General features: G+C 35.5%; 1 protein-coding gene and 1 pseudogene across 27 annotated transcripts in view; both read left to right on the top strand.

Moving 5' to 3' along the window:
• Window positions 1-21105, top strand: part of Ptprd (protein tyrosine phosphatase receptor type D) — a 2079748-nt gene that overhangs the window by 696188 nt on the left and 1362455 nt on the right. The gene's annotated exons all lie outside the window — the stretch shown is intronic.
• Window positions 9291-9394, top strand: LOC111757503 (U2 spliceosomal RNA; annotated as a pseudogene).

The raw sequence follows: 21105 nt of genomic DNA, 5'->3' as shown, positions 1-21105 counted from the left end.
TCTGTAAGAAATATTCTGAGATATTTCATTAAAATAATTTTTAAAATTTTATCTTAAAGAAGTAAACAAAAGAGAAAAAAGAAAATGATATACATGACAATGAAATCAAATTTAATAACAGGTTATTTGGATCATTACATTAGTTGATATATTATATATTATCTTTGTTGTTGTTGTTTAGAGTGTAGGATATAGGCATGATATCTTGTCCGAACATTATTAGCAAAGATTATGCTTTTTGAAGAACTAGATGAAGCTAGGTATATAATTATCTTCTCTATCTTGTATATATGTGTATTTTTCCTTTCCTCTTTCTGCATCAAAGTTTGTCTTGTCTTTTGATTAGTTTCTTCCCAATTTTCAATATCTTCTGTGCATTTAAATTTTATTTAATTTTTAATTTCTTTTTTTTTTTTATTCTTGATACCATATGATGTTTCCACATATTTACAAAAACCTCTCAAATAATAGGCTCAATTCGCTCAGGAAGGCTATGAAAAGGCTAAAAGGAAATACACACAGGTGTGTGAGTAGGTCCCTCTCACCTTGTCCCTCCCATGTGTAATCCTCCCACAATAAAGTTAAATTACATTTGAGATTTAATTGGTTAAAATAATATAAATCTTAACTGAAGTATATCATTATGTGTACAAGAATGAATACACATACATAGTAGACATTTATGATCATTAGACCTAAGTCTTTGAACCAAAAGTAAATCATGAATCTGTACTGGTGAACCTCAGGATAATTGAATCTGGGCTTCACTCCTTTTTGAATGAATTCACACTATAAAAGCCTTTGCAAGGAAAAAAAATGTAAAGATCTGAATTTGCCTATCCTCCTGTCCACTCAGCCTCAGTAATGATGCTTCATCACACCGGGAAGAAGAGAAAAGGACTGGAAGTGGTGGCATCAGTGCCTGGGGTCCCTAATCTCATCTCTCCCTCTAGCATCCTAGGTCCCATCAAGGACACTTGAGCATGGTATGGATCTTCACTGTTCTCATTTGCCCAATGTAACAGGGAATGTGTTGTCACTTTTTCAGAACTGAAGGAAAATTGCATAATAACACATAGTACAGTGTTTTGCAGTTAAATATGTATGTGATAGCAGTCTTTTGTCAAATATTACAAGCAAATAACCAAAAGATTTACTTAAAAGATACTTGTGTTTTCATGTTTGGACTAATGCCATTTACAGCCACAGTCTCAATTACAATGTATTCTCCAAAAACATTATTCTCTCCCTCTCCCTCTTCTCTCTCCCTTCTTACTTGCATGTCTACCTAGGTATTATTTTTCCTGATAAAATCAGTATTACTTTTACAACTAAAGAATGTTTCTTGAATTGCTGTAATAAAAAGGAAAGATAGAGCATCTATGACTTGAGTTCTATAATCTGTCATAGCTGGGTTAATGAGTTGCTGAGACACACAGTTTAAATGCTCAGCTGATAAGTGGGCTTATCTCATTCCCCAGCTTTGCAAAGGCTGATCTTACATACTGGAAGGTCTGTAATGTTTTCTTGATAATATAGAAAAGTGTACATTATCTACTAAAATGACAGGTACTTCCTACTATTTAGAAATCGATCTCCTTAATTATAAATGATTTTGTTGGTGTGAATTACCATCTTTTCAAATTCTTGTCATCTACTACTTCAGTGAGACTTAGAGGCAGTGAGATGACATGTCCAATCAAGAAGAGGTCAAAAGAGGACCAAAGCCACTACTAGAAAACAAAGAACCAGCTAATTGCAACATATGCACTTTCCCCCAAAGAGCAGGCATTGGTGTTGGACTGCAGAAGCCTCCTTAGATGCCCGAAATGTTAACTGCTTCTAAAATGCCTATAGAATTCCTGAAAATGGTGAAATAGCCTTCACATTGACCTTGTTAAGTAGTTATATTTTCCTGCTTTCAATGAGACACAAAAGGCTAATTTTAAATTTAATCATTTTGTAGAACCCCTGACCTTTTTATACTGGCACAGCAATTGGTAAGTGTTCAAATCCTCATTGCATGGATGATGTCATTTTGTTTTTCTTTCCATAATTATCACAGAAGGGCTCCTAATTCTGAGCCCCTTTGTTTTACTGGGTTTGGATAATGAGTACACTAAAATACTATCACATGAAAGAGAAGTAAAATGAACTGTCTTTAGTATGTTACTTTTAATTTTGTTATGGATGTATCTGTGTAAATAAAGGGCAAAATAAAACTGACAAATGGGATGAAATACAGAGGCTATATTATAGATATGAATTCTAAGGAAGGTTTTAATTAAAAAATTTGAGAGCTCTGGTAACACAAACTCGTTGGCTTATAGTTCAGTGAATATATATAAATCACCAAGTTACTTTCATTTTTCCCAATTCATGCTTAATATTGCTCCTTAGTTTGACCTAGGGGGAATCATATTAACTTATTTGTCATTAACTCATTTGTTCATTAGAAGGCAAATCTGGAGCCACTGAGCAATACAGTGGTACCTCAGTTCAGGGATGCTTTTGTTAGCAATTTGACTCACGAACAGAAGCGTTTGACAAAATTTAGTTTTTGTTTGTGAACTTTGCATTCCATGAGGAGCATGACCACATGAAAATTGATGTGGCCTTTTTTCCTCCAGAATTGTGGAACAAATTAAGTTCCTGAAATAAGGTACCACTGTACTTAAACTGGCCTATGCTAGTCAATCATCATTTCAATTACTTATTTCAAGAGCAAGAAATGACTTTTAAGATTTATTTTTCAAGTTAGTCTGCACAAACAAAAAGAATTTATTTATGTGAATTGTCCCTCTCATGATTCTTTTTTTGTTTGTTTGTCTTTTTCCTTTTTATCGGTACCGGGGCTCGAACTCACGACTGCCTGCTTGAAAGGCAGGTGCTTATGCCGCTGAGCTAAATCCCCAGCCCCCTCATGATTCATTTATGAACTGACATTCAGGCAAAAGTAATGCTGGCTTACCTAACGGAAGCTCATTTAATTTGACAATGATAATCTTTTTGACAGATAGTAATTTATGTTTTACAGCTTTTGATTAAGTCTTCTACTGCATAGCTACAGATATAAGGTGATAATCTTCAGTTAAACAGTCCTTATTGCCTATTGATCATCCTCCTAAAAAGAAAAGTCAACATTTTTCCTTATTATTATCATTAATATCTTGGGACAGTTTTCTTCTCTTAATGTAATAGTGTTTATTTCATGCATAGGATATTATAGATCCACCTCTTCCTGTTGTGGGATTCCTTGCTGCTTTACAATCTGTTAATAGAGGGACACACCTTCCATTTTATTTTCAATGATATCTTGTGATGCAGCAATGTAGAGAATTTTCCTAATGGTTGAACATTTTTGTTTGTTTTTTAGCTTACAATATATTTTATGGGATGAATTCACTTAAATATATTAACAGGGAAATATTACATTGTTCAAATAGATTTATATGAATGTCCCAAAGCATTTTAGCAATTATGGTACACTAGGTAGTGCATTTGCTGTAAATCATAAGGCTATTAAATATGTAAAGTGGTTGAGTCAGATGAAGATGCTTCTGATAAAACATTGATTTTGCTTGTTTTAATGTGGCAATCCATTAACAAGTCTTTATCATAACCAGTTCTCTAAATTTAATTGTATTGATTTAAGTTTTTTTTTTTTTTTAAATTGTTTAGCATAAAAACATGGTGTGTTTTCAGACATAGAATTTATGCTTCTTTCTTACAAGCTGATGAGAGAAATATTTGAAAAAAGAAACTATTTCTTCCAGTCTTTTCAAACTGTTTTTGGTTCCTAAAGACCTTTTTCTGTCTGGTCTTGATCCAGGACTGATGAGATTGCTTAAAATTGAAGTTAGATGGAGTTGGAGCCTGGTCATCATTTGGAGGTGATGCTGGGTCTGTAGTGGGATACAAGGTTGAAAAAAAAATTTTATGGGTGTTTTGGTAAGTATAGGTCCTGCATGGTCAGTTAGTGAGTAAGAGTTTCCTTCATAACCCTGGTCATAGGCCTGTTCAAGAGTTCAGACATGGGTGCTCAGGAAGTAAGCCTAGTGTGGAAATATGTATAGTTCCCAAAGTTCCTGGAGATGGCTGTTTTGATTTATTGGATGGGTGTCTAGGTAGAGAGGATTGCCTTTTAATGTTAACTGAAAGAAGATGGAACTGAGTTACAAGATTACTCTAGGACCACAGTCCTATCTCCAGGATTGTAGTCAGGAATGCCATCTACCTGTTTCCCAAGCACTGAATAGTTCCCACGGACCATAGCTGAAAATGCACTGAGCTGGGTCACAGAGCAGCTGTGAATCTACTGTTGAGTATTGGTTGACAGGTTTACCTTTGGGCCATGGAAGAACATGTCTCTAACTGAATTCCTGGCCAGACAGAACTATTTCTGAACTGTGCCTGAAATGGGCTAGAAGCCAGTCCATTTGAACCATGGGATCACTATGAGATCCACAGTCAGACTTAGTTCATCAGAACTCCCATTCCAAGATAGATAGGCATGATGGAGTACATCTCCAAGCATCCCTTTCTAGGAAGAACTCACTTAAATACAGATGAGAGGATTGGTGAGGTGTCATGGGCACTTTGTTGTACACAGAGCTGAAGTTGGATGCCTATGACATGAGGAGTTGATGGGTGTGCTTTCTCCTAGGTGTTTTAGAACATGGTACTGTTGGCAAGGCCACAGCTAAATGGGGATGTGTAAGTAAATCCACTACAGAATGTGGCTGTTTTTCATCCTGTAGCTCATGTTTCAGCTCATGTTTCAGCTCCTGTGCTTACGCCTGGTTTCCCAAAATAGCTCCTCTCCCTTGTTAGCCTGAGTTTTGAAAGCTCTGACATGTTTTCCAAGCGGGTTTTTGCTATGGGAGAGTATATGTTAGGGACTGTATGGCTTGTGTTTAGTTGTCCCCCAAAGCCTAATACAATCACAGGTGGGGCTTTTTCAGAAAGGTTGGATCTAGAGTGTGGGACACTGGAATTGATCCATGATGCAGTGCTAGGAGCACGGGCACTAGGGTTAAAGATGTGAGTGTTACCCAATCTAAGTAGTCTGGATCAGGGATAGAAAGTGCTGTGGTTGTCTCAGACTTGACTTGCTACCTTCTGCCCATCATGCACTATTTTTCCTCTGCTATGCCTCTCTGCAGTTCCGTTGTCTTGGAGCCAGTTGATTATGGATTGAAATCTCTACAGACTGAACTAAATTAACCTTACCTCCCTTTCACTTTGGATGTCAGATATTTTGTCTTAACAATGACAAAAGTAACTAAGATTGGGACCTTTTATTCTATCATCTTATCAATAACTGTAATTCTTTGGATATTAATGTTTGAATTTTTCTTCTTTTTGTAAGCTGTAGTGATGTCTTTACAACAAAGATGGGATAACATCTATCAGTTTTAAATTAGTTGTTTTAGAGATAAAAATGACACAGATAGCATAACAATATCAAGTGTGGTAAGAATAATTGTATACTCCTACTTAACTCATTTTCACCATAATTTTTTCTGGCATTTAACGTGCTCATCTTTGAACCACCTCTGTATATAAAATGTATATGTAAAACATGCTCATCTGAGTGTGTGTTCCTAAAGCTGAATTATAATCCTGGAAAATACTGGAGGAAAGGTAGTGAGTATCTCTGTTTTATTAGAATATTACTAAATGATTAAAATACTTTCCTAAGGCTAAAAGTGGTAAGTGAAGCATCCACTTACAGCACTGCACAGTGATATCTTGGTTGTCAAACTCAGTTCATTTCTATTTTTTTTTTTCAACACTGAAAAGCTCAGGAAGTGAACATATTTTCCCATAAGAAATAATGGAAAACCAAATAATTTGTTCTGAAGCGCCAAAATTGCACTTATAAGTTCATTTTTCAAAGACTTTAACAAATTTCACAATAGTTTCTTTGATTCTATTGTGGTTCTCACTTTTCCCTTATAGTTTTATTGCCAGTATCACTAACATTATTCAAAAAAGTATTTATCAGAGGTTACATAAAATTGTCTAAAACAGAACAACAAAACACAACAAAAACCCCAACAAACAAAGCCTGCACTGTTACACATTTTTATACACTCAATGCTTTCTATGTCGCTGGATGAGAGCATCCCTCAGACTAAAGCATCACTTCTTTGTGTTTGGTGTGGCATATGTCTTGGTCTTGGTCCATACAGGTTTCATCAAATTGGACTTTCAGTTTACTGTTAAAGTTAGGAACACCAAGCTGAACGTTTTTAGAGCTTTATTATTTCAGTTATGGGAAGTTCAAAGTTTGAGCTGTTCAACAACTGAGGCGTCATTGTTTTTACTTTAAAAATTCTATTTTTTACGCACATTTTATGCTCCCCTTCGTGTCAGCGCCATGAACTACTCCAGCCCAAGAGGGAATGACAGGGTACATCATCATGAAAAGAACAAAGTTAGAAAAATATGTAATGTTCTGCCATCTGTATTGATCTGAAAATATGGTTTCCAGAAATGAAATAATAAATGATGCAAGGCTGTTTTAAATGGGAGCTCCTCTCTTTATTTCTATCACAGCCCTAGTAGCATTACGTTGATGTACTATTATGAGTTTAAGCATGTAATGCAAAAGACAGCTGAAGTATGAGCTCACTTACCAGACTCAGAGAGATCTAGAGACAAGCAGAAGCTGTAGTGCTTGGCATTATAGGTGGAGGTGAAAGGACCAGGCGTGGAATGTTCTCCAGCGGAAAAGGACAGCACAACCTCTAATTCAGGGTCATAGGCCTTTTATGAATCCTTTCCACAGTGTCAATCAGGTATCACTCTTTCCATTGATTTATTAATGTTTGAGTATTATATTGGTTGCAAATGAATACTTATGATTTGGTTTCCACAAATACAACTTATCAGGAGTTACAAAACACTATATGTATAAAGTGAATAATGTGCATTTCAAAGCCATATCCAATCTGTTATGTATTTAAATATTTTTTATATATTAGTGAAGCAAAATAAAAATATTATGGTATAATTTTCAATAAGATGTTTTGCCTTTTAATTTTCTCATTAAAATTGGGAAACACTCATTAACCAAATATTATTTTTCTCCTTTTATTTCTAGAAGTCTGAAAAATACCTCAAATCTGGTATTTCCATAACTAACAAAGTCATTAGGACTTCACTGCTATTACAAATTCTTTCTTTTAAGCTTACTATCGACTTCCTCATAGTAATGGATGAAATGGTTTTACACTTGCCCTAATTCTCTTCTTACATAAGAAACTATTATACAGTTCTTACTGGTAACAGATATCTCAATGAAAAAATCATTAGATGTCTCTCTTCTACCTCAAACTATCTTTGTTATGATATGGCCCATTTAGTTATGCCTTTCCTGTTTAAACATTATATACCAACCTCCCATGCCAGTGGAAGCCCTTTGACTCTGTCCTTGGTCTCTCTTCTTGGAAAGTCTCTTGGTCTAATGAACAGTGAGCTATCTTTGTTCGTTATTCATTTTCTTTCCATTATTGGCTCCTGCTGTGCAACTTACATATCTAGGAACATTTCTCTTAATCAAATTGCCATCTGTTATCTCTAGTCCTCGTTACATGCTTGACTTTGTTCTACCGGGTTGTGATAGGGAATCTTTCATTTTCTTATGGACAAACTCTTCTTTTACGTCCTTGAAATTCTAGTATTCTGAAATTAAATAACAGTTACAATAATGAAAAGAACCTTTATAAAGACATCCATGTAAATCCCCATTAAAGTTTTGAATTTCTTCTACCCGGTTGTACTTGGAAAACTTTAATTTCACTTTATCCATGAAGGCTAACTTCACAATATGCCTAGCCTGAGATTGAAAATTTTTGTCCTTTATTTATGAAACAAAATCTTCCTTCTATAAAAAATGAAAAGTATGATCTTTCGTGTCAGAAAAAGATGAGGCTCGGTTAGCTATTTTTCTTGTTCATTTTCTATACAGCAGTGGAAAAGTTAATCATTTTATTTGAAGCATTTTTTTCTATGTACCAATGTTATGATACTGCATCCCTTTTATGTAATACCATTAATTTTAAGTAAATACGTAGCATAGTACCTCACATACAATAGCTGTTGGATAAGATCAGTTTCATTCTTTGATTTCCATTAGTTCTTGTTCATTTATGATAGTTTTCTTATCCAGAGTCATAACTTTTTGTATTTATCTTACAGTTTCTAACTTTCCTGTTTTTTGTATCCTTCCTAATGATTTCAGACTTTTCTTCAAAAACATGATTCTCAGTTTCCCTTTACTATGTTAATTCCCCTCTTTTAATATGCTTCTTAGAATTGAATACTCTTCTTCCTGTTTTTCATTTTAACTGACTAGTAAAATAGGTCAGTCCTTATAGCACGTCCTGTGGTCCTTGTTTTGAACATTAAGTTCCTAATAGTTGAAGATTATAAACCCTGCTTTCTTTTTTTTTTTTTTTTAATTTAGCAAATTTACTTTTTACTGTGTTGACAGCTCAAAATTTAGGTTTCCCTTCATGCCATTACTTCAGTATTTTAGGAAAAAACAGTAATAATTACAAAATATATAATGCTTTCACAACATCAAGGAATAAAATAAAGGCATTTGCATGATACATCTAATAACAACATTTCCCCCCCAAACAACCCCATATTTAAGAAAAATTGATTTCAAAGTATGGTTACTCATAAATCATGCCAAATTTTATAATTTCTTGAGATATTGATATATATATATATATATATATATATATATATATATATATTGTGATGTGCTATTGGAGACAAGTTATGATTCTGTCAGTATGGCACAATCAGAAATTCACAGTAGTATGGTTTACATTTGGTACATGTGGGGAAAACTTACTAGCAAATAAAGATGTAATATAAACATAGCAATTAAAATTCTGATGGTTAGAAAAACAAAGGTTTACTTAAATGACAAATATTGGCTCCACTGAGAAACAAAATCAGGCAACATAATTTACAAGGTATGATATCCAGTGATGCTAGGAAATCAGCAGATGTCTTGTCACAACTTGGAAAACATAACATTCATTAATGTACAAGTTATGTGAAAAGAATACAACTTTGTCAAAAACACATGCTCCAAGCTTCTACAAATGTATATCTTAATGCCAAATATTGCATCAACTTCAGAAACATCATTTATGAAAGAGAAAATGAAGCATGTGCATCAAAAGATTAAAACAAAGCCATGTTAAAATTACAATTCCCCCAAAAATAAGAGACTAGACTAATAACACTCTGAACAATGAATAATCGCTTCTCGGCCTTTTGGCTAAGATCAAGTGTAGTATCTGTTCTTATCAGTTTAATAAACCCTGCTTTCACAGTCACATTCCATTGTATGTTCTAACTCTTTAGTTGATTTCTTTCATTCTCCAAATGTACAGGCCCTTGAATTTTGTCTTCTGTCATACTTTTCTAACTACTCTCTTATACTTCAATTGTCCTGTTGGACTACACATAAATACTTCTGTTATGCTTGATACATTTTGTCAACTTGAGAAATCTAAAAGCTTAGCTAAGTATCTCAGCAGTTCTGCATATTGTTGGGTGGAGGATATGCCCTTTCTGCTCTAGGGTATTTTTCATTGTGTCAACTTGAGAAGTTTAGAAATTAAAAAAGTGATTTACAGGTGGGAGGGAGCAGAGTCCTTACTTTGTAAGCTCCTCATGCTGTGCAAGAAGAGGGCAGCGACAGGATGTGAGTGCTACCCCTGCCCTGGGAGTGGTAGCCTGCTTACAATATAAGGGGGGAAAAGAAATTTGCTTTCCATGCTTTTGCTCTTGCTGCATTTGCTATTTTTTGCATCTAGAAATGTTGCATTGAGTTCCGCCCTGTCTTAAGTCAGCTGATTATGGACTAAAACTTCCACAAACTGTGAGCTAAATAAACCTCTCATTCCTTAATTCTGGGTGTCAGGTATTTTGTTTCAGCAACAAGAGAAAAGTAACCAAGACAACCTCTATCACCTGTCTATTTTATTTTATAACTGCCAACTTTCTGAATATTTGACCATTACCTTATAAGTATATGTAAACATCAGTCACCATTTTGTCTTCTAGTTATGAGCTGTCACCCTTCCTGAAAGACATTCACTGAGCCTCAGAGTTCATTTCATCACTCTTTTCCTTCTGATCTTTAGGTAGCTAGTTGAAAAAAAAAAATTAGCAGATATCATGTTCTCATTGCTTTTCATTCAGTGTCTCCTCCCATGAAGAACTGATGAGATCCATTGTTTTTAATCTGGACAAACCATTGTGAAAAAATTTAATCATTTAATGAATCTTTAATAGTTATTACCTCCAAATATAGTAATGGATTGTACAATAGTTATGAAAAATTTCAAACATAAGAATTGGAAAACCTAATTAAGAATGGCTTAAACAAATATAGGTTTGCTTAAATATGAGAATACAAAGTGTATGTTCTTCTCAAAAACAAAGCTAAGTCACTGCTAGTATCAGTTTACCAGGTTGAGAAGGCTGAGCAGAGACAGTATCTTCTCATGTTTCTTTTAACTTTTCTCTGAGATTTCCCCACACACTTCCTTGAGGTTTTCTCAACTTGTTTTATTGAAACCTGAATCTCTTTTCTGCTCATTGAAATCAAAAGATCATGAAATCTTATTTGAAGATAAACTGTGATATTTCAGCAGAAAGAGGACAAGAATCCTGGTGGTTTGTATATGCTTATAGTCCCAAGAACATAGGAAGCTGAGGCAGGCTGAGGCAGGAGGAGCTTAAACTTCATGCCAACCTGGACAACTGAGAAACTTAGCAAAACTCTGCCTTAAAAACAAAGTTTAAAAGGAATTATGAGGTAGCTCAGGGTGAAGACCTTGAGTTCTACTCCCATTACACACTCACACACACATGCACCCACACAAAGTCAACAAGAAATGCAACTGAGTATGAATGTGATATTGTCCACAAACCACTGAAAGTTCTTAAGTGTGCAAAGCCTTTAATAACTCCTAACAACTATAAATGAGATTCATTTATCCTTTAGCCTTTATAAATTATCCTCAATCTCTTCCCTCTGATCTTTTTAAATGGTCATTATATCATAATCCATTTGAGGATAAGGGTCAGGGTTCTGGGTAAATGGGCAGGTTTGTGCAGCCAGCTCCACAGTTTGTTGAGTGACTCTGCTAATCACTTTATGGTTTGTTTTTATTGCATTTCTTCCTACTCTGTGCCTTTTAAAATTCTTTCTGTTTTCCTTATGAAAGTTCTTTGAGGTTAGTGCAACCAAGCTTTTTTTCTGAGTTTTAGAGAAACATTTGTGTTCGTGAGGCTGAGAAACTCATTTTGGAAAGGTCATTCTTTCTTGTGAATAGCCTAATTAACATTTTAAGTAACTTGTTTTTTTAAGAGGAAACACTTAATATTTTTTCACCTAGCTTTGTAATATAGTATACCTTAAGGAATCTCGGTGAGTATGAACCTTGAGTTAGAATAGATGAAAAAGTTTTAAATATTCAAATTGACTTTTATTTTGTAAAAATTACTCAAAGTATTTCTTCACATAATGAATTTCTTTATGATTTCATTCCTATTGAAATGAGCCAGCACACTATTGATCTAAGACCAATATTTTTGAACTACCCAGAGTATAAAAATGCCTTTTAACAAACCATATGTTTTATTGTTAAATTTTCAATGAGAACCCAATCAACAGAATGATTGCTACTACGAGTGTAAGCATTAAAGTACTCTTGCTGGGAAAAGAACACTAGACAAACCACTTGATGTGCCGTTTCTTCCCAATACTGTAATATTTTCAGGTTCTTTCTCCAGGGACTTGGAGATATACAGATGTTTGTTTGATGTCTCAGATTAGATGAGAATATTACAATGTGAACTCCAATAAATTTGGCCAGAGACCTTATGTTTCAAACTACCTTGCCTAGTTATTGTTCATTAGATATGTTTTAAATATAGTCTGTGTGGGTCAACTTAGATAATAGCCTTTAATGTATGCTACCCAGTATTTTACAAATATAATGCATTATTTTTGCTAATTTTAATACATCCATATATATGATCATCACTTAATGTTTTTGGAGAAAATGGAAAATTGTGATAATATTGTCAATTAATTTTTTTATATGGTAAATATTTCAAATACTTATGCAAAAGTTAATGAAATAAAATATAAGATTAAATATTTCTTTTTGAATCCCCAATTAAACAAGTCATACATAAACATATATACCACTAATCCCTTCCAAGTGTTTGATATGTTATGTTAAAGAAGTAATAAAAGAAAACTTGAGATAAAATAAGCCTCACAGCATTTATTTGAACAAAAAATGAGTCAGAAACCTGTAGCTCACAATGCCTCAAAAGGTTCAGAGAATTCCCTGAAAGGTGGGCAGTGACTATAGACACAAAAATGCTGAAGAAACAGAAGGAACAAAAAGTGGATTGATCATTTGAATTAAGTCTCCTTACAAAGCCTAAGGCATAACACTGACCTTCTTGTCCACGAAGGGGAAGGCCAAGGAGTTGGCTGAGGTTAGCATCGTCATGTTCTCAATGAGCATAACTCATTGCAGGAGTGCAGAGCAGAGCCAAACTGCTCACCTCACCAACCAGGAAGCACAAGAGAAACGTTGGGTGGCTTAGGGTTCCAAATTCCCTTCCAGGGCAGCCTTCCAGTTTTTCAGTACTTCCCACAAGGGAGTTTGTAGCATTTTCCAACTGTGTGTCACACTTGGGAACAAGTTTTTACTACATGTATTGTTGGGAAACATTCAATATCTAACGTACAGCAAGTGCCTTAATATAGCATTTCACCAAAAATTATTCAAAATTTTATGTATTCAGCAAATTTGTACTGTGCATTTAATATGTGCCAAGTTCCTAGTAGAAAAAAAGGAGAAGTTATTCCTTCAACAAAAGACAAGGCAAGATGAGTCTTTTTTTTTTTTTAAGTTTTTAATGTTTTTATTTAAAGAGAAAAAAGAAAAACAGAAAAAAGTGTAGAAGTAATACAGAATTTCAAAAAAAAAGCAGTAAGAAATCACTAGTTGATAGATTACATATTGTCATCTTAGAAGTAGTTGTTCAAGTTACAAAATTAAAGCATACAAAGTGGACATTCAAAAAGTGAGACTGCAAACAGTTATCTTCAATATTCCAACAAAATCTCAGTAATATAGTTACTTGTCTTACACACTTTAAAAAAAATTATTTAAAAGGAAAAAGAGAAAAAAAAAACTAAGAGGTGGAAGGGTACAAGTAATACAGAACTACAAAAAAAAGTAAGAAATCAACAGTTAAATAGATTACACATTATCGTGTTAGAGATAGTTGCTCAAGTCACAGTATCAAAGCATACGAAGTGAACATTCAAACAGAGAGACTGCAAACAGTTGTGTTCAGTGATCCAACCAAAAACATTAATATGGTCATCTATTTAACACCCCTAAACACACTTGCAGTTGTATCCTTTAGAGCACTTTTTTTCCCTCTCTTTTTTACAACAAAATTTACACATTTTGGGTTTTATTACTCCTTAGTTCTTATTACTTTTTTTTGGAAGAGAATAAGGTCAAATATGGCAAAACAAAGCTGTCAGTCAAAACCAAGGATAGACATAGCACATGATGTAAAAACAGAGTACAAGGTTATCAACAATGGTTACCATAATGTCTCTTGTTTCCTTAAAAAAAAGAATTGTCTATTTCATTAGGTATTATAAAGTTGAACAAAACAGTAGAGAACAAGACCAATTAAACTTAAACATTGTAAACATTACAGGACTTCCAAAGGAGATAATAGTCAAACCAGAATGGGCAACTTAGTGAATCTTATTGCCTTCAAAGTAGTTGCCTATACCCTCAAACTTGATACTATCATACAGAATGGAACAGAGTCTAATCAGTCAAAACAAGATAGTGGGAGTATTACAGGACTTCAAAACAAGTTAATAGGAAATTAAAAAAAGTTACTATAACTTAAACATACATGCAGTTATATCTTTTAGAGCACTTTCTTTTCCTTTTTTTTTTTACAATAACAATTACACATTTTGGATTTTATTAATCCTACAGTTCTTATTACTTTTGTTAAGAGAATAAAACCAAGTGTGAAAAAACAAAACACAGTCAGTCAAAACAAACAAACAAAAATGGACATAGTACATGATGTAAAAACAAAATACAAGGTGATCAACAATGGCTACCATAATGCCTCTTGCTAACTTCAAAAAATTGCCCATATCGTCAGGCATAATAAAATTGAACAAAACAGTATAAAGCAACAGAAAACCAACAAAAATGAGACAATGGAGACATTATAGGACTTGAAAACAAGACAATAGTCAAACCAGAATGGGTATCATAACGAATCTTATTGTCTTCAAATTAGTTACCTGTACCTTCAGACTTGATACTATCTAACAACACAGAATAGCATAAAATTAGTCAAAGCAAGACAGTGAAAGCAATACAGGGCTTCAAATCAAGTTAATAGGAAATCAAAAATGGTTACCATAAAATATCCTGCTATCTTTGGAGTATTTGTCCATGCCATCAAATCTAATAGAAGAAGACAAGATTAGGGAAACTATTCGGTATTCACACATGCGAGATTGATTTATTTCACTTATGAGTATGGTCTCAAGCTGCGCCCATTTATTGATAAATATCTCAATGTGATCCTTCTTTATAGCTGAATAATATTCCATTGTATAGAAATACCACAACTTTTTTATCCATTCCTCAGTTGATGGACACTTGGGTTGTTTCCAAGATCTGGCGATTACAAATTGTGCTGCTATAAACATAGGTGCACATAAATCACTGTGGTATGATGCTTTCAGTTCTTCTGGGAATATGCCTAGAAGTGGAATAGCTGGAATAAATGGGATTTCCAATCCCAACTTTTTGAGAAACCTCCAGACAGACCTCCACAAAGGCTGTACCAGTCTACACTCCCACCAACAGTGCAGGAGAGTTCCTTTTTCCCCACATCCTCTCCAGCATTTGTTGTTGTTGGTTTTCTTGATCCTGGCCATTCTTTCAGGAGTGAGATGGAATCTCAGTGTGGTTTTAATTTGCATTTCTCTGATGACCAATGATGATGAGCATGTTTTCATATATTTATTTGCCATTTGCATTTCTTCATCTGAGAATTGCGTATTCATCTCAGATGCCCATTTTTGGATTGGATCTTTGAATTTTGGAGGTCTGAGTTTTTTTAATTCTTTATATGTTTTAGACAAGAGGCCCTTGTCTGAGAGAGAGTTCACTAAAATCTTTTCCCAGTTTGTGGGTTTTCTTTTCACTATGCTGGAGATTTCTTTTGACATGCAGAAACTTTTTAATAAGATGTGGTCCCAGTTATTGATTCTGGGAAGTGTTTCCCGTGCGGTTTGAGTCCTGTTCATGAATTCTCTACCTACTCCTATGTCTCCAAGGTTTCTACCCACTTTGTCTTCCAATAGATTTAGTGTTTCTGTTTTAATATTCAGATCTTTGACCCATTTAGATTTTAATTTAGTACATGGTGATAGACATGGGTCTAGCTTTAGTTTTCGGCAAATGGAGAGCCAGTTTTTCCAGCACCATTTATTAAAGAGACTGTCGTTCTTCCAGTGAACCTGCTTGGCTCCTTTATCAAAGATAAGGTGGTTGAGTGTGTTTGTAGTTGTGGTTGTATCTTCTAATCTATTCCATTGATCTTCGCCTCTGTTTTGATTCCAATACCATGTTGATTTTACTACTGTTGCTTTGTAGTATAATTTCAAGTCAGGGATTGTGATGCCTCCTGCTTTGCCTTTGCTGCTTAGAATTGCCTTTGCGATTCTAGGTCTCTTCTGGTTCCAGATGAAATTTAGGAGTGATTTCTCTAGATCTATAAGGTATGTTGATGGTATTTCTATTGGGATTGCATTGAATCTGTATAAGAGTTTTGGGAGAATGGCCATCTTCACAATGTTTGTTCTTCCTATCCATGAGCAAGGGATGTCTTTCCATTTTCTGAGATCATCTTCAATTTCCTTTTTCAGTGTATTATAGTTTTCACTGTATAAGTCTTTCACTTCTTTCGTAAGAGTAATTCCTAAATATTTCATTTTTTTGCTTGCTAATGTGAATAGTCCAGTTTCTCTTATTTCCCTCTCTGTAATTTTGTTGTTCATGTATAGGAATGCTATTGATTTCTGAGTATTGATTTTGTATCCAGCCACATTACTGAATTTATTTATTGTATCTAAGAGTATTTCAATGGAGTTTAGGGGGTCTTCTATGTAGAGTATCATGTCATCTGCAAACAATGATAACTTAACTTCTTCTTTTCCTATCTTTACCCCTTTTATTTCTCTTTCTTGCCTAATTGCTCTGGCTAGTACTTCCAGTACTATATTAAATAGGAGTGGTGATAAAGGACATCCTTGTCTTGTGCCTGATTTTAAAGTAAAGGCTTTCAATTTTTGGCCATTTAGAATGATGCTGGCTGTTGGTTTGTCATAAATGGCCTTTATTATATTGAGGTAAAGACCATCTATTCCAATTTTCTGTAGAGTTTTTATCATGAATAAATGTTGGACCTTATCGAAGGCTTTTTCTGCATCTATAGAAATGATCATGTGATTCTTATTTTTGGCTTTATTGATATGGTGGATTACATTTATTGATTTGCGTATGTTGAACCATCCTTGCATTCCTGGGATGAATCCCACTTGGTCATGGTGTATAATCTTCTTGATGATTTGCTGGATCCTATTTGCCAATATTTTATTGAGGATTTTTGCATCTGTGTTCATTAGGGAGATCGGTCTATAGTTCTCTTTTTTAGTTGGGTCTTTCTCAGGTTTTGGTACTAGAGTAATATTTGCTTCCAGGAACGACTTAGGAAGGATTGCTTCCCTTTCAATTTCATTGAACAGTTTGAGGAGTGTCGGCATTAGGTCTTCTTTGTATTTCTTGTAGAATTCTGCAGTGAATCCATCTGGGCCTGGGCTCTTCTTGGTGGGTAAGGACTTAATTACATTTTCAATTTCAGTAACAGAGATTGGGTTATTCAACAGTTTTACATCCTCTTGATCTAGCTTTGGCACTTCATATGCTTCTAAGAATCTGTCTATTTCTTCTGTGTTATCAAACTTTTGAGAGTAGAGGTTTTCGAAGTAGGTGTTGATGATCTTCTGTATTTCTATTGGGTCTGTAGTGATTTCTCCTTTTTCATTTCTTATTGCATGAATTTGAGCTTTTTCTTCCCTTTTTTTAATAAGGTTGGCTAGGGGCTTATCGATTTTATTTATTCTTTCAAAGAACCAACTCTTTGATTTGTTGATTCTTTGGATTGTTTTCTTAGTCTCTATTGCATTGATTTCTGCTCTGATTTTTATAATTTCCTCTCTTCTTTTGGCTTTGGGCTTGACTTGCTCTTCTTTTTCTAGCTGTTTGAGGTGTAGCATCAAGTTATTTATTTGTATTCGTTCTGTTTTCCTGATGTGGGAACTCAGTGCAATAAATTTTCCTCTCAGGACGGCTTTCATTGCATCCCACAGGTTCCGGTAAGTTGTATCTGTATTTTCATTTTCTTTTAGGTATTGTTTGATTTCTTCTTTAATTTCCTCTGTGACCCACTGATTACTCAAGAGTGTGTTATTCAGTTTCCATGTGTTTGTGGGATTTTTGCAGTATCTTTTATCATTAATTTCTAATTTCAGAGCGCTATGATCCGATAACATGCAAGGGATGATTTCAGCTCTTTTGCACTTGTTTAAATATGTTCTGTGAGCTAATATATGGTCTATTTTAGAAAATGATCCATGTACTGCTGAGAAGAATGTGTATTCAGATGTTGTTGGGTGGAACATCCTGTATATGTCTATCAAACCCATTTGTTCACAGGTATGATTCAGTTCTGTTATTTCTTTGCTCATTTTCTGTCTGGTTGATCTGTCCCTTGGTGTCAATGGCGTATTAAGGTCTCCTGTTAGAATTGTGTTACTGATAATTTGAGTTTTCATTTCTGTTAATAATTGTTTTATATAACTTGGTGCTCTGGAGTTTGGTGCGTATATATTTAAGATAGTTATCTCTTCCTCTTGGAGTTTTCCCCTTACAAGTATGTAGTGACCTTCTTTGTCCTTTATGGTCATTGTTGGTTTAAAGTTCACGTTGTCTGCAAACAGAATGGCTACTCCTGCCTTTTTCTGGATTCCTGCTGCATGAAGAATTGTTTTCCATCCTTTGACTTTCAGTCTGTGAGTATCCTTCTGGGTTAGATGGGTTTCCTGTAAACAGCATATGGTTGGATTTTGTTTCTTGATCCATTCTGCTAGTCTGTTTCTTTTGATTGGTGCATTGAGACCATTTACATTAATGGTTATTACTGTTAAATGCTGGTTAATTGTAGGAATGTTATCTCTCTGCTGTTGCATCTTTATCTTTCTGTTCTGTTTAATTATTTGCTTTGCTTAGTGGTTTTTTCCTTTGTGTATCTAAACTGTCTTTCAATATTTTTTGCAGGGTCGGTTTGGTGTTCATGAAGTTCTTCAGCTGTTCTTTGTCATGGAAGTATCGTATTGCACCATCTATTTTGAATGATAGTTTTGCAGGATATATCAGTCTTGGTTGGAAATCATTTTGCTTTAGGATCTGGAATATTTCACTCCATGCTCTTCTTGACTTTATCGTTTGTGCTGAGAAGTCTGCTGTGATTCTGATAGGTTTTCCTTTATAAGTGATCTGTCTTTTCTCTCTGACAGCTTTTAGTAATCTATTCTTGTGTTGGATTTCTGGGATGGTGATTATTATATGTCTGGGTGTAGTTTTATTTTGGTTATGAGTGTTTGGAGTTCTATATGCTTCACTGATCTTGATGTCAGTTTCTGATCTCATGCTTGGGAAATTTTCAGCTATTACTTCTCTAAATATCCGCTTGACATCCTTTATGTTGTCTCCCTCTCTTTCATTAATCCCTATCATTCTTATGTTATTCTTCTTTGCATCGTCTTGCAGTTGTTGAATTGTTGTTTCCTGATTCCTTGTTATTTTCAAAAGATCTTTCCTTTCCTGTTCACTAGCTGCAATCATGTCTTCAAGGTCTGAAATTCTATCTTCACTTTCATTAAGGCGGTTTTTACAACTTTCAGTGGAGTTTTTTATTTCCTGTATATCTCTGTGCATCTGCATTATGTATTCTGTTTGTTTCTTATATTGCTCGTCTAGGGATTCTATCTTTTTGTTTAGTTCCTCCAATTTTTTATCTGTGTTTTCTTTAGATATATTTAGAATCTCTTTCATTTCTTTTATCATTTCTTCTTTTATCTGGGAGATTATTTCGAGTTTGAATTTCTTTAAAGCTTCCTGGAGTTGTTTGTCAACTTCAGTAGCTATTATGTCCGATATATGAGGTGGATGGGATATATTTTCTTCTATATACATTGCTCCTAGGGTTTCCTGAGATGGGCTGGAGGTTTGAGGTTGTAATTTGGTCTTTCGTTTTGTCATTTTGTATATTTCTGTGTTTCAAGTGTTATTTGAAAGCTTCCTCGGGATCTGTTGAAAATTCCCTTCTATGTTTGGAGCTACTGAGCCTCTGACACCGCACTACCCCAAGCCATTGGGCCTGCAGAACCAGTGTCCCTCCTCTGCCTGCTCAGAACTCCGCAGTTCCAGACAAGCTGGGCCTCAGGGACACTGTGCGCCCACCTGCCCCTTGGAAGATCCACAGCTCTTCAATTGCAGCCGGGTTAGGGTGCTCTCCACAGGCCACAGTGCCTCAGGATCCTGTGATCCCTCCCTGCTTGCAGAGATATCCACAGTCCTCTAGGCAAAGGAAGGGACTTCTGCAGGCACTCCAGATCCGCCCAGCTCCTCCTCTGCAGGCAGATGGCTAGGTGCGGCTGGGCTCGGGGGTTAGTGTAGGCCCGCCCATCCGTCAGGAGCTCAGCAGACTTCCAAGTGTAGCCGGGGGGGGGGGGGGGGGGGGGGGGGGGGGGAGGCAGCTGTAGTGGCCTCTAACCCACTGCTCCACTTCACTGCACCCAGAAGCCTGGGGGGTCCGGAACAGTCTGAGATTTGGGCAGACTGTGCTGGGCACTCACCACAGGCTGAGGTGCCTCAGGAAGCTGCGATGCCTCCCTGCTTGCAGAAGTATTCAGTCCTTCAGACAAAGGAACGGGCTTCTGCAGGGACTCCGGATCCGCCCAGCTCCTCCTCTGCCGGCAAGATGAGTCTTAGACATGCCTTTCTCTACTGCAGACTTTTAGGATACTTTAATAAATTCTCACAGTATTAGTAGATTGCAAATTTATACTTTTTGCATTTTTATTAATCAGTTGTTTATTTGCAGATCTCTTAACTCAGAACTCAGTCCCTTTGATGTGCTAATCATATTCTCACAGGTGTGCTCTGGGGGTGAAGATGGAAGGCAATGTACTCTCAAAGTAAGAAATATGGCATACTTATATAATTAGCTTCTCCTGTTCTAGGAACAAAGCTCCATTTAGCTAAAATAGCTCTATGGGAATGAGAGAAATCAGGAGGAGTGAGACAAGAAGTAGATCACAGTGTTTAATTCTAGTGAAAATTAGTTCTTTCCCAGGTTAGGAGCAGATCAAAAGCAGCAATAGTTCTTAATGCTTTAAAAATAATCTCAAACTTTGCCTTTCTCATCATACAAGTTTTAATATTGAGCAAAGCAAGAATTGATATGTGTTGTAGTTCCTTTACTCAGGCAGAAGAGCTGAGTTAGGATAGGTGTCTATTGCTCAATACACAATACAAATCACGTACTGTCCTAGACCTTTTTCCTTGCTGGGATAAAATACCTGGCACCAACAACATAAAGGAGAAGCAGTCTGTTTTGTTTATAGTTCCTAGGTGGCTGGCTGCAAAACAGGGGTTTCATGGTGGAATAGTCCTAGCAGAGTGTATTTCATGGTACCCATGAAGAGGAGAGTGCAGGGAGAGCTAGGGAGGGAGTCATATCCTCCTGGGCCATGCTTCCAGTGACCCACCTCTTCCAGTCAGAACCTGCTTCCAAATAGCACATTGAGTGCTGAACTCTTCTTGAATTAATCCACAGATTCGTATAGCTCCC

This window comes from Cavia porcellus, unplaced genomic scaffold (assembly GCF_034190915.1).
Source record: "Cavia porcellus strain 051 isolate PalLab524CR breed Dunkin Hartley unplaced genomic scaffold, mCavPor4.1 scaffold_1, whole genome shotgun sequence".
NCBI classification, from domain to species: Eukaryota; Metazoa; Chordata; class Mammalia; order Rodentia; family Caviidae; genus Cavia; species Cavia porcellus.
The sequence above is the reverse complement of the archived record's forward strand: the minus strand, read 5'-3'. Positions and strand labels throughout refer to the sequence as shown.